Genomic DNA, 18,256 nt, shown 5'->3' with positions numbered 1-18,256 from the left:
ATGACCCTGTTTACCAAGATTGCGATAAGATTGTATTAATATTGGGGTGTTTCAGGACCAAACACACTACAATATCTGGCCCATTGCTCGATATTGCTACAGATTTCACAGGGCAGGTGTCAGTGGCCATAGCTGTGTCCCCCTACCCCCGTCCCACTCCTGCCCTCCATCCTGTCCCCCTCTTACCTCCCTCCTTTTCTTTCTCCTCTTCCCTGCTCTCTGTCTCAGCCTCCGTTCTCCCCATTCCCTCCTCCTACCATTGCGTCTCTGTCCATCCTACCCTCCCCTTAGATTGTACGCTCCTTCGAGCAGGGCCTCCTCTCCTTCTGTTCTCCACCACCTTAACTCTGCTCTCCAGCTCCTTGTCTCTTCCGTGAGGTCCTCCTGCCCTTCTACCCCCTTCTCTACCCCGCTGGGGGGTCTCACCTCTCATCTAGCTGTACATCGAGCTTCTGAGTTACTGTGCTTTTTGTTAACTTTACCGTGCTGTCTCACCCTGTATCGTGTTTCTGTCTGTCCCTGTACGGCGCTATGGATACCTAGTGGCGCCCTATAAATAAAAATTAATAATAATAATACAGTTCTCTCTAGTCAATGGTTCTGTGTAAATAAATATATACATTAAAAAACATTATTTAGTGTATTTCATAATTTTCAGTAATTGACTGTTTCCTGTTGCAAAACAATACTTGTTATATAGTCTTAATCCAAATATAGAACATAAACTGACAATGTTTTTGTTTAATTTTTCTTTATTGAGGATAGGTCATAAACGTAAAACAATATACACTTGTACATCAGTAGGCAACAAGAGAAACGATCTTAAAATTTTCCTTTATAACAAATAAAAGTAAAAATAAGTGAGGTGAGGGGGAGATAAGAAAGAGGAGCCGGGCAGATCCTCAGGCTATCCTAATAAGACCACCCCCCCTCCCTACTGGTTTACGTTGACAGCATAGAAAAAGGGGGGATCTGATGGGCCCACCTGTCCTGATGTTTTCAGTATAGTTGCTCAACCTGCTTATGTCTCACCAAACAAATGGGAAGGAAAGTCCAGGAGTCCCAGACAATACAAAGAGAAGTTGCGTGTGCTCCATAAGGGAACTGTAGGAAGCGGTCTCCTTGTGATTTCCTTCTACCAAAAATATCTTGTTGGATTCTGGGCGATTTCCCTGGCCAAACAAATTCACAAACTAGTTTTTGGAGATCAGTAAAATATCTGGGAGGGATGTGAATAGGAAGTGTTTGAAGGAGCTATAACATTTTTGGTAGGGTATTCATCTTAATGATGTTAATTCTCCCAAGCCAGGAGAAACATCTGAGTCGCCAACTCCTAAACTCTGCATTGATTTGAGAGATTTTTCATCATTAATACCCCTATATATTTAATGTGACTGGTGTTACAGGCAAAGAGGAAATAATATTGGATCCCATTGTAATTGGCAGGATCAAGAGGATTAGAGCCACAGATTTTACATAATTTATCTAGAAATTGGATAATTCTCCAAATAGTTTAAATTCTGGCATCAGATTGGGTAGAAAGAACACTGAGTTGGTTATAATTGTCAAAAGGTCATCGGCAAATAATGCCAATTTGTGATCAGTAACATCCACCTGGTCACCTGACACATCAGGGTGGTTTCTAGTAGAACTTGCCAAGGCCTCCATGCAAAGAACAACAATCAGAGTGGGTAGTGGGCAGCCCTACCATGTCCCAATTTTTTTTTAAAACAGAATGGGTTAGAAAGGGAACCATTGACTTTGATGTGAGCTGTTGGAACTTTATAGAGGGAAAGGATTATTTGTAGGAAGGCAGGACCCAGTCCCACGTGGTCCAGTTCCCCAGTGAAGAAATGCCAATCTACACTGTCAAAGGCCTTCTCCATGTTGGTTGACAAAGGTAAAGTAGGAGTTGACCCACCTCTAGCTAAATGAACCAAACCGATAATATTCATGGTGTTGTCTCAGGCTTCACGTCCCAGGACAAAACCAACCTGGTCATTATGAATTAAATCTGGCAATATAACTTTCAAGTGTTTAACTATCATCTTTGCAAAAACTTTAGGTCAACCTTCAACAGGGAGATTGGCCTGTAGCTAAAACACTGGGTGGGATCCTTACATTCTTTAAGGATGGTGAAAAGAGCCTTGCGTGAGTGCTGAGAGAAGCTGGAATCATTGGAGATCTCATCTGACCATGTTTTATTCTTATTTATTTTCTATCATTCTGCACAAATAAAAAAAGAAACATTTTGAGTTTAGTGTCTCTTTAAATCTCAATCCAAGTCTCCTATAGTGTTATCTTTAATCAAACACAATTGAAGCCTACTCTGTAGCAACTGATTTGTATGCCTGATATTACAGGATCCAAGTTCACCCACTGATACTTAGGAAACTTAGAGAAAGAAATTTTATCAAATGCACTGACTATGCCATTACAATAACATAGATTGAGGGTTGGCTAATTGTACCAAACATAACACTCTCTTAGGGCTAGATTTACTAAGCTGCAGGTTTGAAAAAGTGGGGATGTTGCCTATAGCAACCAATCAGATTCTAGCTGTCATTTTGTAGAAGGTACTAAATAAATGAAAGCTAGAATCTGATTGGTTGCTATAGGCAACATCTCCACTTTTTCAAACCCGCAGCTTAGTAAATCTAGCCCTTAGTGTCTAAATAGAAAATATGGATATCCATATGATGCACTGTTTGCTCAGTCTGTAAAATCTGCTGGGAATTTGTGATTATGCCATATTTATGTGTGGATGTCTTGAAGGTTTGGCACCATAAGACATGTTTGTCCTGGATGCCTGGTTGGCTGTCCCACCATTGGTTTAATGCTATCTCTCTGCCAAAGGTGGAACTACTATAGTAGCTCAAGGAATGTACCTGCTATGGGTCTAAGCAATGCCAGGTCGCCCTCCTGATGCCCTCCTCCTCTGCACTCAGAAGAGCAGAGCGGGGACCACTTATGATAGGTGCCAGTCTGGTTTATGTCTTGGAGAGATCCAATCAGGAGGCTGGAAATTTTGTACAGCTGCTGAGGGGATACCCTCATGGCTGTACCTGTTGTTTTACGATCCATCTGTAATGCACCACATATAGCTGTGCAGTCTGAAGGTCATACAGGAACAAATAGCATTATATTATTAAGGTTAAGAAGAGACTGTAAACTGGTGGGTGACTGTAGACTTTCTGATCTGGTGGTAGTTTGAACTCCAGTTTGCATCAGTCAGCAGTAAGTTTAATCAATGTCTTAGCTGGCAGATAAATCATTTATTTTGACGTGTAAATTAAGTCCTATCTTCATTTCTGGATAAGTTGATGGTGTAGCCCTAATGTATGTGACATTACGTTTTATTTATGTTGATAGAAATTCTGCCAATGTCACTGATAGAAATAGGAATTATAATGATATCACAACTGGCGAGCACTTTGGCTCTAGCCATTTATTCTATCATTGTCTATATTGTTAAATAAATGGAAAGAAACTCACAATGTATTCACAATAAGCCAAAAATGCCCTTTGTATTTCATATTCTGGAGAATATTCTATTTAAAGCTGGAAAACAGAAATACAGTCTATTTCTATAGAATTTACTACCATTCATATGTTCTTTTAAGCCATCTACAGAAACAAGATTACCGTAGTGTCAGGGGGTGCAGCTGTGTCGTAGGTATGGTGCCCGCTGACCTTAAGGGCTCAACAGGATCAGTGAGAGGGCTGGCATTTGGTAATGTTGTGTGGAAATAGCATGGTACAGTATCTGAGCAATAATGTTATGGCACGCACATAGTGGTATTTTATAAAGCCATAGGAAGATATTGGACGGGATCCCCAAAGCATGACTCTGTATCGCAACCCACTGTTTAAAGTCTGTGACTCTGGTCCATGCTATTATTTATTAAGTAACACTGCCTGATAATACATAGCGGCATCATGTCAGTCACTGCATGGTCTGTGTCTGCTCCAGACCGGTGACCCTACATCCTCTATAATGTGCTATGATCTGAGCAGCTCCTGGACTGTGTACATAGCAAAGAAAACAATAGGATGTATATACCCCTGACAGGGGCAGAACAGTGCACCGGTGCGCCCCATGGCAAAATTTGGGCAGGGGCCAGCACTAGACTCCCAGGCCCCCCACTCTGCTCCCAAAAGAGCATGCAGGGTCCGGCACATGCGCCTGGCAGAAGAGGTGCATGAGCTGGGCAGCAGGAGAGCAGAGAGGGGGAGTGGGGAGCGTCAGGTGGGGATAGGGGGTCTCAGACAGGGAGGGTGACCCGCCCTAAAACCTATATGTGTGCATGTAGAGAAACCTGGGATTTAAGGGTATAGGGGGAAGAGACAGAGGGGCACATTTAACAAATGACGGTATTGCACTATCGTGCACTTACCGTGAAAATAGGTGAAGGAAGTCTGCAATTGATATTTATGACAGCTCCGTTCGACTGTTCAATCTTCCAAACCACTAATTTTCGCTGCAGTTCATTTTTTCTAACAGTCACCATTCAACAGAATGGTGACTGCTCCTGGCTGCAATCTAACAAGTCCCGAAAAAACATTTTTTTCGGGAACTGACCATGGCCTTATCTGTGTGGAGTTTGTATGTTCTCCCTGTGTTTGCGTGGGTTTCCTCCGGGTGCTCCGGTTTCCTCTCACACTCCAAAAACATACTGGTAGGTTAATTGGTTGCTATCAAAAATTGACCCTAGTCTCTCCCTCTCTCTCTGTGTCTGTGTGTTAGGGCATTTAGACTGTAAGCTCCAATGGGGCAGGGACTGAAGTGAATGAGTTCTCTGTACAGCACTGCGGAATCAGTGGCGCTATATAAATAAATGGTGATGATGATGATGATATTAATGTACGCCAGCTGCAGCTGGCGTACATGAGGAAATCTAATGCTGTCAGCTCTGCTCCGGAGAGCAGAGCTGGACAGCGCATGTGTGGAGGGATCACATGATCCCTCCCTGTCACTCACAGCTCTCTCTCTGCAACTATCGTTGCAGAGACAGAGAGGGGATCTGTGTACTGGACATGCGCACTTGAAGAGTGAGGAGAAGACCTGGAGACAGCGCTTCCGAAGAGGCAGGTAAGTATGTTTTTTTTTTATCACTGAAACAGCAGTTTTTCGGAACTGCTGTTTCTCTGCACGGCTGTACATAAATGTGAGAAGTAGTTCAATCCTTATCATTGCGATAAGGATTGAAAACTACTTTTCACTTTATGTGAATAATGATAAATGTGCCCCAGAGTGATGCTATGAGGGACAATGAAGAGGAGATGCAGCCCGTCGGAATGCAGCTATGGGGACCCTTTATTCCTAGTTATTTATTTGCTCTATGAATTATTTCCCATGAGCTCTACCCTCATATGTTGCCAGGGGGCCTGAAACTTAGTTACTTTTCTGCCAGTACCCGTATGGATCTGGTTTCTAATACAGAAACAGCTAAAGAAAACATCATCATAAATATGATACTTTTGGAGGATCACATAACACTCACCCACTCACAACTATTACATTAAAGTCTCAGATTCTAGAAATCACCAGGTATTACAGTACTCTGGTACACACCCTAATACACACAGTAAGATAAATATCTCCCGTTTTCCCACACTTGGGTTTTCAAATAGATGAAAAATTGATCTAAACAAACTTATGGTTACTGTGGCTGAAAGACAATCCAGACATCAGGATTGTATAATTTAATTATAGTCCACATAATAATATAGACGTATCATGGAATCTCTGCTGCTCTTGGTTCTAGTTGGCTAAAGTGAATGTCACACCCTTGTCAGTATTAATAAACTGATTATTGTTAACATTGATTGTGGAATATCGTTATAAAATAATCAATCTTTCTTTTAAGATCAGAACACGTGTGAAATACAGATTTCAGCTGATCGGAGTCTATGATACCAGACAGGTTCCCACAGGGCAAACCGAAATCTTTTAAGAATTGATGAAAGGAGAATTAAGTTAAATACATTATTTTCTATATATTATATTTATGATTGAACTCTGCACTTTGTTAACCTTTATGTTCTCTTTATTCAATGCACTGTTGCTGAACAGGAGACATTTCTAGATACATTTTATGATTTTGACATTAACTGAATAATTTGCATTATGTTTAATTTAAGGAAACAAATAAGAATTCAGGGAAATCACATGGGGAATGTTTTCAGTAGGCCGCTTTCTCTGGTTTTATCTGTAAAAAAAAAATCATTATAGTTGCAATTTATTTAAAAAATATAGCCGGCTCAGCTGAGCGATACTGGCCCAGCGTGGTAAGGGTTAACTTACCCTTCTCTGGGTCGGTCTCTGTAGAACTGCACATGTGCGGGCCGTCTAACCGTCTCGAAGCATGCCAATGACTGGTCTGGATGTGTGGTATGTTGCATATTGTTGTAAGCGTAAGGAGCTAATTTCAGAGCCGAGGAAGAAGAGTTACCAGTGATATTTAGTCCTCTGATAACCTGTTACTGTACAACATTCCTTTTTTATTCTTCCTCCTCCTCCTCACATAATTAATTTTGGTTTTGCTATCAGGATTACACACTATGTCAAGGCCTGAAGAGGCGATAATATTGATTTTTATTTTAATTTACTGTCTTACCATTACTGTAGGGTTTGCACATAAGCTGCTGAACAACAACTACACATTGGGGTTTGAGGTAACGTGTAAAGTAATGGCAGCCAAAGAGTCACTGTATAGTGAGCAAGAAATCCATTGGTCCCCTATCCATTATTGTCTTGTTGTCATCATTATCATCAACACAACATAACAAAAGGAATACCTGAACATGAATACACATAAGTACAATAACAAATGCAATTAAGCATAATAGCAGTCGTGTGGTACTGCACCATCTTATTCCCTGTCCCTGTCATATATCCCCCTGCACCATCTTCTCCCCTGTCATACACAAGTATGAATAATGCCCATTACATAGATGTGACAGGCTGCACATTCACCGTATGCATCTTTTTGTACCTCTGCTGCTCCCCTACTTAGCAGCAGAGGAAACTGAAAATATCCACCTGCATTCCATTCACTCTCAACGATTGAACAGAAAAGTGAGTGATGGTACCGGGGGATATGTGACAGGGACAGGGGAGAAGATGGTGCAGGGGGATATGTGATGGGGATAGGGGAGAAGATGGTGCAGGGGAATATGTGACGGGGACAGGGGAAAATATGGTGCAGGGGGATATGTGACAGGGGAAAATATGGTGCAGGGGGATATGTTACAGGGACAGAGGAGAAGATGGTGCAGGGGGATATGTGACAGGGGAAAATATGGTGCAGGGGGATATGTGACAGGGACAGGGGAAAATATGGTGCAGGGGGATATGTGACAGGGACAGAGGAGAAGATGGTGCAGGGGGATATGTGACAGGGACAGGGGAAAATATGGTGCAGGGGGATATGTGACAGGGACAGGGAATAAGATGGTGCAGGGGGATATGTGACAGGGACAGGGAATAAGATGGTGCAGGGGGATATGTGACAGGGACAGAGGAGAAGATGGTGCAGGGGGATATGTGACAGGGACAGGGGAGAAGATGGTGCAGGGGGATATGTGACGGGGATAGGGGAGAAGCTGGTGCAGGGGGATATGTGACAGGGACAGGGGAGAAGATGGTGCAGGGGGATATGTGACAGGGCAAAATATGGTGCAGGGGGATATGTGACAGGGGAAAATATGGTGCAGGGGAATATGTGACAGGGACAGAGGAGAAGATGGTGCAGGGGGATATGTGACAGGGACAGAGGAGAAGATTGTGCAGGGGGATATGTGACAGGGACAGGTGAGAAGATGGTGCAGGGGGATATGTGACAGGGACAGGTGAGAAGATGGTGCAGGGGGATATGTGACGGGGATAGGGGAGAAGATGGTGCAGGGGGATATGTGACGGGGACAGGGGAAAATATGGTGCAGGGGGATATGTGACAGGGACAGGGGAAAATATGGTGCAGGGGGATATGTGACAGGGACAGAGGAGAAGATGGTGCCGGGGGATATGTGACAGGGGAAAATATGGTGCAGGGGGATATGTGACAGGGACAGAGGAGAAGATGGTGCAGGGGATATGTGACAGGGACAGCGGAAAATATGGTGCAGGGGGATATGTGACAGGGACAGGGGAGTAGATGGTGCAGGGGGATATGTAACAGGGACAGGGAATAAGATGGTGCAGGGGGATATGTGACAGGGACAGAGGAGAAGATGGTGCAGGGGGATATGTGACGGACAGGGGAAAATATGGTGCAGGGGGATATGTGACAGGGACAGGGAAAAAGATGGTGCAGGGGGATATGTGACAGGGACAGGGGAGAAGATGGTGCAGGGAGATATGTGACAGGGACAGGTGAGAAGATGGTGCAGGGGGATATGTGACAGGGACAGGGGAGAAGATGGTGCAGGGGAATATATGACAGGGACAGGGGAGAAGATGGTGCAGGGGGATATGTGAAAGGGAGAGAGTAGAAGATGGTGCAAGTACATAGGTTAAAGGTTAAGTGTGAAGGGAGAGACAGCTTAAGAATGGGAATGTCATGGATACAGCCACTATAAAACACAAATAGTAATGAAGGATGGGAATGCACAGACACAGTTTTTTTTTAAGGGGGGGGAAGTGAATCATTTGGGCACTGAGGGGGACAAATGTTAAAAAACCCTCACTTCAAAATATCCACTTCAACCACTGGTTGTGTGGCCTCCACCTACCTGACTGAAAACTAGCTCAGTCCCTTCCATGGCAGGGTATGCAGGTAAATGTAAGCACATAATAGACCTCGCACATACAGGTGTGACAGCTGAAGCGGTGCACAAAAACAAATGATGATTGAGAATTGTCGGTGCCAAGTCATTTTCTTTATGCCGAATAAATGATGAAGAATTTATTTACATAGTAAATATACACAGTCTCTGGAGGAACACAATAACTCCCACAGTAATAACTAGAATGGGTCATCCCCTTTGACTAGGGTGCCTAGTCATACTTGTCTACTCGCCCGGAAGAGTAGGCATACCTCCTGGATCCCAACAAATTCCGAAATTGAATATCGGGAGGCGGGGCTTAATAGCGCCATTATGCCCTGCTCCCACTATTCAATGCCGTGTTTTTCTGTATTTTATAGTGGGGGGGGGGTCTATGGTGATGCAAAGACGTCACCACGCTACCTCCTACCCCGTCACATGACCTCTCCTCTAGGATCTCCCGGAGAACAGAGTCACAAAGTTGACAAGTATGTGCCTAGTTCTCCATTATATATCTCACAAAAATCTCTCTCAGAACCCGGCTGTCACATAGTTCAAGATTATGTGCAGCTTATCTTGAAATCAAGATATGCACCACTATAACACTCGCCTTCACCACTTAAAGTTATCTCATTCCTCATAAACTTCTTTTGTTCCTCTCCCTCTCATAACTCACTTGACTGCTCACCTTCCCCTTTAAAAGGGCTGCACACACACTCTTACTTCACTCTCCCTACCATCCGCAGTCATTAGGCTAATGTATACCTAGCTCCATCCACAACTTGCATTTTTTTACCAAGCATATAATTGCCCACGTAGAAATGCATAAAACTTTTTCAAACATCTCCCATCTGAAAATGAGACATGACAGTGAATACATCTAATTTCCCACCAACCAATGGGAGCCGTCATCGGATGCACTTAATATATTTACAGCACAAAATGTGGTTTGATTTATTACTCACACAATAAAGATAATGGATAAGATACAGTGTTAAATATCACTAAAACACACTTCAACTCTTTTTATAAGTGTTTAATGATTATATTTTTGTCAGATAGTGCACTACATTATATTTATTTTGCTATTGAGCATTGTTGTGGATCTCGCAGTCTTAAGAAGTTAACAGACAGGACTACATTGGAGATTTATTTACACTAAAGATTTATTTCCACACCTTCAAGGTGAGCAGTTTAAGTGTGTGATTCACATATATATGTTTTACTGAATTACACACTATGGGCCTGAGTCATTGTTCGGACGTAAGTAAGAAAACGTAACATTGTCTATATAAACACATTTTATGTACAGTATGTATTAAAAGTATTTTGATTTACGTATTTAATGTAAAAATAAATAAAAATAAAATAATTTTACTAATGATTTTACTGTTAAGAGTTGATGATTTATTTTAGAATTACATTTTTTTTATGCGCTGTGATGTGACTTTGTATTGCTTGTGCCTATTCTGCAGTCTGTTCTGCACCCAGATTCAAATGGATATGGATCTCGAGATCCGCTTGGAACCAAGCTCTTTCTTAAAATGCAAGTTGCGTGCAGGTTGCGTCTGAACACGAATCAGTCCCTATCTGTTATTCTTTTTGGCGGTTCTGTGGGCGTTGTAGACAGTGCCCCTTACAACCCCTTCAAGCAGCACCCCCCTTGGGCATTGCACCCCCACCCCTGTTGCTTCTGACCTTCAGATTGGGCTATGGTATCACTGACACTGAGGAATAGCAGCTAACAGCTTCACCAGGAAGGCTGCCGGCTGCTTCTCCGTGTCCGGTAATCCATTTGGGGGGCGCTGCGGGGTCATGCATGACATTGTGCCACTCATTTAGTGTTTTAGAAGCCCCCTAACCATTACCACCATGGACGACGGCCTAAGGGTCACCTAATGGCAGCGCCAGGATCATGTCAAGTTGTCCATTTAAACCAATCCGTTCCAGTTGTTCATTATCACTGTGTGCTATTGGAGACTCATTGGAGCATGCTGTCACATAATACTACTGTCTTTACTGATAAATAATTTAGGTTCATCAACAGTTAATTACAATCATGACAACTGGGACCTTATCAGGATCTTATCTCTGTGTCAAGTCAGGTAACGACCTCGATAATCAATGCTTTATTGATGAATGAAGAGATTAAAAGTTCTCCAGAAAATGTGCTCAATTGTGCAGAAAACAATTTAAGGCAATTATATTGGATGGCTCTTTGTAGGCTATAATCAAGTCTCTTTTGCCTGCTCTATATTGTTTTTTTGTGACCTCTAAACTCACTGAACACCCAATGACATCATACCGGATTCCCAATAACCACTACTTCCAAGCTTTTGTTTAGTGAGTGGATTATTTATAAGATTTACAGGAGGTCTTTGGGAAAAGTTAAGGGAACTATTTGAACTATGAGACAAAATCAATGGCTTGCAAAATTTCCCTACGATGCCAGAAATGTCTAATTACACCCCTGGATATTGATCTGCAGTTATTTTAAACTAATATATATAACGATTTGTGGTTATTCAGGTCTAAAACAATATAAATGGCAGTCGGAAGTGGAGCATGTAAGGAAATCTTTCTTTTAATGTTCTATCTAGTAGTTTAAAGTTATCGTCTATCAAATACTTTTTTTCTGATTTTTTTTATTGCAGAAATCAGAACTTTATTTTCCATGTACTGAAGTAGTTTCTTTTTGTTCCATTTGACATAATCTCTACACATAATGGCCTCTTTCCCCCTCTACCTGACCTTTATGGTTTTTAATTTCATATAATTTCTTGTTTTATTGAAGTTTGACACCTGAGCTGACTAACAATAAGGCAGTGAAGGTGTGTTCCCTATAGGTTTGTCAATAAGGCAGCTTTGATTGAATTCATTTAGAAGCCATAAATCAACGCTGACTATTAGTTGCTCTGCAGACTCCATTGTACACAGGATTTTTGGGAACGCTGCCAAACTGTTCAAGCCCTTCCAAAGCTCAGCCTCCAAAAGAGTAGTATTCAGACTTGACAGACAGGTTATTGCTTTTTCTATCTTGGTTTTTTTTAAAATATTTACTAGAATGTTGTCAATCTTCAATCCCCCAACACCATAGCACATTTGCTGATTTGTGAGGTGAAGTTCTCACAAGAAACGCTTGGGTCTGCAAACCAAGATGGCGGCATTTGTGGGACATCTAAAGGAGGCTTCTGAGCTAAATATGAGCTGGGTACATGACCCACACGCAAAAATAAGATTTCATTTAGCAGCGGGTCAAGAGAGTTACTTGAGAATCAAGGTGCAGTAGAAGATTTTTACTGATGCTTAGGAGGAGCCAGTAATTGAGAGTCGTTCTGTACTTTTAATTGGTCTCTTTTTTAGTTTACCATGCAGGCATATTTGAAAGGGGGTACACAAGTTTCGAAACACACGCATACCCATGTAATAGAAGAACTCAAACATGCAAATGTGACACATGGGGGGGGGGGGGGGGAAGTCAATTAGCCAAGAAGTGTCTCCGAAACGTCCGTCAGACACTTCACGGTTGAAATTTGACAGAAACCTCCGCTCATTTTTCCTCGCAACATATAAAGGTGTGAGGGAAAAAGAGCGGAGATTCGTACCGTAATTGCCAGCAATGTGCACGGCGTGATGTCCACGCTCCACAATGCCGGCATCTGCATTCCCCCCATTTAGTAAAGACAGTTACAATGGGAAGAAACAGACTAAAAATAGAAGATGTCATTTAATTGAAGGAGGGGTCCTTAACGGATAGTAGGTTCTTAATTTACGCAACATTTTAACTTTTTCCACCATCTTCTTTTCCATACAGTCCTGCACTCTCCCAAAAGTAGGGGCAAATTTTTCCCTTTGATGGGCTGATTCACATATGTATGTGCGAGGTGGATAAACAGTTACAATCGTGCAAACAGAGATGACCACTAGTGTTTCATAAGACTGCTAGCATAATACATACTGGGCCTGAGTCATTAAGGAGAGCAAAGCATAAAAAAGGAGTAACTTTGAATCTGGGCAAAACCATGTTGCATTGCAGGGGGAGGTAAATTTAAAATGTATGCACAGATTTATAGTTGGGGTAGGGCATGTCCTAGTTCAACTTTAAATTTCAGTGTAAAAATAAAGTAAGTATTTGTGTGCTACATCAAAAAACAGCCAGTATTTATCTTATGTGCAAAATAATAAATTAATTTGCACCTCTTGCATTGTAACATGGTTTGTCCTGGAGAACATTTACTCCTTTTTCTTGCCTTACTTTCCTTAATCACCTAGGCCCACTGTATCTGTAACTGTGCACGTGTCCCAAAACCTCTGATTAAACACAGCAATGTGCTGAACTAGTGATGGTGTGCTGATTCTATATCTATAGTCTATTTAATCAATTTTGTTGGGAGCAGTAGCAGCGTGGTGGACCAATTAACCCAAGGAGTGTCAGCTAAATTTGCTATTTATAGATTGACACCAAAGCGCATAGGATTACGGAGAAGGTGGCGGTGTGTCACAAACTTATCTGCTCTACACTCCTGTGCTGCTGATTCCCTCTGCCTCTGTGTAAGATCAGCACTTGCAGGTTCGGGCGGTCACATGATTGTGGCTGGGAGGCGGCTTATTCATCTGCACAGTATATAAAGCTCACTCTGACACTGCAGCACTGTTAGAGCAATAGGTTTACCAGTCTAACTCCCTGTATGCTGCAGATGGTGAGCTTTCCTGTACTTTTCCCTTGGATTGCTTCTCTGCCTATTAACTCATCGTGTACCAGTCCTTGCTTGTTTTTGACCTCTCTCTCTCGGATCCTGATTTTGTACTGCACTATTGCCTGTGTACTAGTTCCCGGCTTGTTATTGAACCTCCCTTCTGCATACTGATTTTGTACCTCGCTAAAACCAGTGTACCAGTTCTTGGCTTGCTGACCTGCTTCTGGATTACCTCCAGCCCTGCTGTGTTACACGTAGTGGCTTTTTAGAGGGCCGCTACCTGAGGGTTCCCGGCTGCAAAACTCCATTCTGACTTGTGGTGGTTCTTGGTGAAGTCCGAGTGACCCGTTAGACTCTGCGCCTCTGTTTCATCACCCCAGAGCTCTCCTCCTGAGACAAACATTACATGGTGGTTTCAGAAGAGCACAAGTATGTTCCGGCCGACGGCGGAAGTTGAGCGGAGTGAGGTTTTCTTTACTGGGTACGGTGTAGACACATCTTCTTTTATGGAGTAGTGCAAAAAGGATATTTGCCTTTGTAGAATGACATTATTGAAGCAAGATAAATGGATGGAGGTTCCATTGCTGTGCGTAGGTGGCCACGGCCATCTCAACTCCTCATAAGGATTTCATTTCTTCACCAGCTCTAAACTGATGAAGATCAGGTTTCAACCTATACTTCGAATGGGTCCTGTTTTGCATCTTACAGTTGCACTCTTCAGAGTGGCGCACATCTAGATCCTCTTTACGCAATTTTATAAGAAAAATCAATAGTGCCACATATAATTGATACGAACCCCACAATCATCGACTGATAACCCCTATACAGAACTTATGGCGCAGAATTTTTTTCACCATTAGCAGTCGCCTTTCCCGGAATCACACTGTTCACCGGTACTCAGATGCCCCCTGGACTTTATCCCAGTAGTATATAGTTGTTAATAGCCGTGAGTGAGGTAGAGTCAGGAAAACTCACAGCTATGGAGCCACACGTAAACTAAACAAGATAGAGAGGACACAAAAGAGAATAGCCAATTGGAAAGCTGGGTCAAAGAACAGGAAAGTTACACAAGGTCAGTAAACAGGCTGAGAGTTCAAGCGCAGGCAGAGATACAAGAGTAAGCTCCAGTAAATGTAGCCAAGGTCAAACACACTGAATCCAGCAGCAGAAAATATACCAATCTATATACAACAAAGGTAGAGGAACTAGCCTAGGTAAACCTCACACCAGCAAGGCAATAATGGCAATGAGTGCATTTACGTAGGTCCTGACCAATCAGCTTTTGGGTAGAAATTAGTGGGATAACTTATTGGCAGGTGTCTGTACTAGGTGTCAGTGGAATGTGAGAAGGAGGTGAATCCACGCGTTTGGGAACTTAACCAGAAATGTTGCTTTAGTCACAGGATACAGCAATGTACATTGTATGCAGGATGCAGGTATATACATACATAAAACCTGAAGTATACTTGCAGTTTGGTGAACACAGCTTGTATATAGATATATCACAGTCTCTTGGAGCACTATGTACTACACAGCCGTGTAGTACATGTATTATTTATATGCAGACAGCAGATATATAGGGCCTGCACATATATGCAGGCTCATTTCTTATCGCCCCCTATGTACCTCCTACACAGTAGCATTTTTGCAGGGGATGTACACAGCCCATAGACAGGCTGATTGCTTCTTTAACTGAGAGCTAGGAACAGCGAGAAGAAACTGCACATGCGCAGTAGCGCAGAGCAGATGGGACCTGAGTGTCCCACTTCCAGCCACTAGACCCCTGGGGATGGAGATGGAGCATACACCCCAGTGACCAATGATTTCACCAATTAGAAGAAAAGCCACATGCATTAAACTTAATAAACATTCATGTAGTTCTCCTGCAACTAAAAACATGGAATTAACATACAAAATAATGTCAACAAAACAATACATCAATTGTCATAACATTCCGACCACATTTTTTACGACATGTGATCAAAACTTGTGAAGCAAGTCCTTTTGTAAGGATATCAGCTGCATTCAGCTCCCGTGCAACGTAACTCACGTCGACTGACTTTTTCCTCAACAAGTTCTCGTATGAAGTGGTGTCTAATTGCAATATGCTTAGACCTACCATGATGCTTCGTACTTGCTGGCAAGTCAATGGCACCTTTATTATCACACTTGATGTTGATAGTCTCAACTCCATTTAAGAGATGTAGTTCACACAAAGGGGTATATTTACTAAATTGCGGGTTTGAAAAAGTGGAGATGTTGCCTGTAGCAACCAATCAAATTCTAGCTGTCATTTTGTAGAATGTACTAAACAAATGATAACTAAAATCTGATTGGTTGCTATAGGCAACATCTCCACTTTTTCAAACCCGCAGCTTAGCAAATCTAGCCCAAAGTCTCTTTAATCCATAAGGCTTATTTAGCTGTTTCTGTGAAAGCCATATACTCAGCTTTGGTACTGGAAAGAGCGACTGTAGGCTGCTGCCTACTTGAGCAGCTCACCACTACGCCTGCTAATCCAAACAGGTAATTTTATTGGTCAATGGTGACAGTCTCGGCATTCAGACTTTGCAAAATTCTTATTTCCAACAAGTGTTGTGCAGGGCCTCAGTCTTTCAATTGGAATTATTCTCCCAATAGACTTTTTACACTGTTTATGTGAGTTTTCTGACCTACTAGCAACAAGTCATTCACATATACAGCAATGATGAACAGTTTTCCATCTATCATCTTGTGGTATAGACTGTGATCAGTCTCTGAACGTGCAAACTCCATGTCAATCAACTGGCAGAGCAACAAATCATGCAACGCAGATATAGCAATGACTAAACGTAGTGTACTGTACCTTGTCACAGGCGAGAAAATTTCCTGGTCCTTTGAGTAAATCCCTTTGCAACAAGACGAACCTTGTAACGGGCAATCGATCCATCTGTGTTTAGCTTCTTACAGAAAACCCATTTGTTTTTAATTGTTTTCCGGTGGCTTGGCCTATTGACAACAGTTCAGGTTTCATTTTCATCTACAGACGTCATCTCTTTATCTTCAGCTGATTTTCCAGTGTTCCTATTCATCACTGATTTTTGCCTCTTGCAAATGTTGTGGTTCTGAGAACGCAAAGTTGGCACATTCCTCAGTGTTTCCTTGGAGGTTTTCCCTTTTTACTCCTTGCAGCAGTTCTTGTCTCCTGTTGCTTGTCGAGAATTGAAGTCTCTGACTCAGATACACTTGAGGATGTAGGTATGTCTAGTATTACTGCCTTTTCTTGAACTTCATTTATTTTTCTCGGCTAGGTGGTGCTGTTTCATGGACTATGACGTTTCTGGATTTAACAAGTTACAGCCTTTAGACAATATCCAAGGAAGATACAGTCTTGTGACTTAAAATCTAATTTGCGCTTTCTTTATTTAGGAATGTATGCGTATGCTTTGCATCCAAACACTCTAAGATGACTGATGTTAGGCTTTCTTCCAGACCACGCTTCAATTGGTGTTTTGCCTTTAACTGCAGTAGCGGGTGAATAGTTTTCTAAGTAAATTACGGCTTGTACTTCTTCAGCACCAAATTTTTTTTCTTGGCCAACGTCACTCAGCTCTCTCAACTATCATATGATTTGCACGCTCACTTACACCAATTGCTCAGGCGTGTGCGACATAGTCAACTGATGTTGAAATCCATTATTTTTAACAAAGTCTACAAGGTTCTTGTTCAAGTATTTTCCTCCGTTATCAGATCTTAAAACATTGTCTCCACCAGAGCTTTGTATCCTTTGACCTTGTATATAACTTTGCTTTTTGCATTAAGGGAATGTGCTTGTTTCTTCCTCGTGTAATCATCAATCAGTGTCATGAAATAGTGGTAACCACTAATTGACTCAGTCTCCATAGGGCCATATACATCTATGTGCACCAATACTAATGTCATATCAGCTCTTGTTGCTGATTTCGGGAAGGTTTGTTTACCTTTTGTAAGGCTCCGGTCCCACAGATAGTACCTGTCTCGTTACCTGCAGTCCATTCATCTGGATACTGCCATGTCCCAGCATCAGACATTCTCCAGTTAATTTATTCAGCTATATTCAGATATGTGCAGATGCAAGCCTATTGCACTTCAGGAACACCTCCCTCTTTTTCATTGGCTAAGCACTTCTGGAGCACTATTTAAACCTCCTGGATTCACCTGTCTGATGCCTGTTCTTCAAGCTCACTTCCTGCAGCCTGTGGTTCTGGTTCCTGTTCTCCTTGTGGTTTGCCTATGTTCCAGTCTGCTCTCAGTTCGTGGCCTGTGCTGAACTATCGCTTCTCCAGTACCTCTCTTACCATCTCTAGTGTACTTCATCGTGACAGCTCCGGTTCTCTCATCGCTACCACTCAGAGCCGCTACTACACCTGTGACTCATCAGCTGTTTCCACGAGTTACCTCCGCTACTCCAGTCTGCTCTCAGTCTCTGGCCGTGTTGAACTATCGCTGCTCCAGTACCTCTATTACCATCTCCAGTGTACATCATCGTGACAGCTTCAGTTCTCTCATCACTACCACTCAGAGCCGCTAGTACATCTTTGACTCATCAGCTGTTACTACGGGTTACCTCCACCACACCAGTCTGCTCTCAGTCTCTGGCCGTGTTGAACTATCGCTGCTCCAGTACCTCTATTACCATCTCCAGTGTACTTTATTGTGACCGCTTCAGTTCTCTCATCGCTACCACTTAGAGCCGCTACTACATCTGTGACTCATCAGCCGTTATCGCGGGTTACCACTGCTACGCCAGTCTGCTCTCAGTCTCTGGCCGT

General features: G+C 42.5%; 1 long non-coding RNA gene across 1 annotated transcript; it reads right to left on the bottom strand.

Annotated features, from left to right (window-relative positions):
• Positions 1-6,090: 6,090 nt before the first annotated feature.
• On the bottom strand, positions 6,091-16,505 carry LOC142140525 (uncharacterized). Its single transcript, XR_012688530.1, has 3 exons — positions 16,312-16,505; positions 6,308-6,425; positions 6,091-6,212 (listed from the first exon to the last, which is right to left on the bottom strand). It is a non-coding gene; the product is annotated as an uncharacterized LOC142140525 (long non-coding RNA).
• Between the last annotated feature and the right edge of the window lie 1,751 nt (positions 16,506-18,256).

This window comes from Mixophyes fleayi, chromosome 2, assembly GCF_038048845.1.
Source record: "Mixophyes fleayi isolate aMixFle1 chromosome 2, aMixFle1.hap1, whole genome shotgun sequence".
In the NCBI taxonomy this organism is placed as follows: Eukaryota; Metazoa; Chordata; class Amphibia; order Anura; family Limnodynastidae; genus Mixophyes; species Mixophyes fleayi.
Note: the sequence above shows the minus strand (reverse complement) of the source record. Positions and strands in the feature narration are given on the sequence as shown.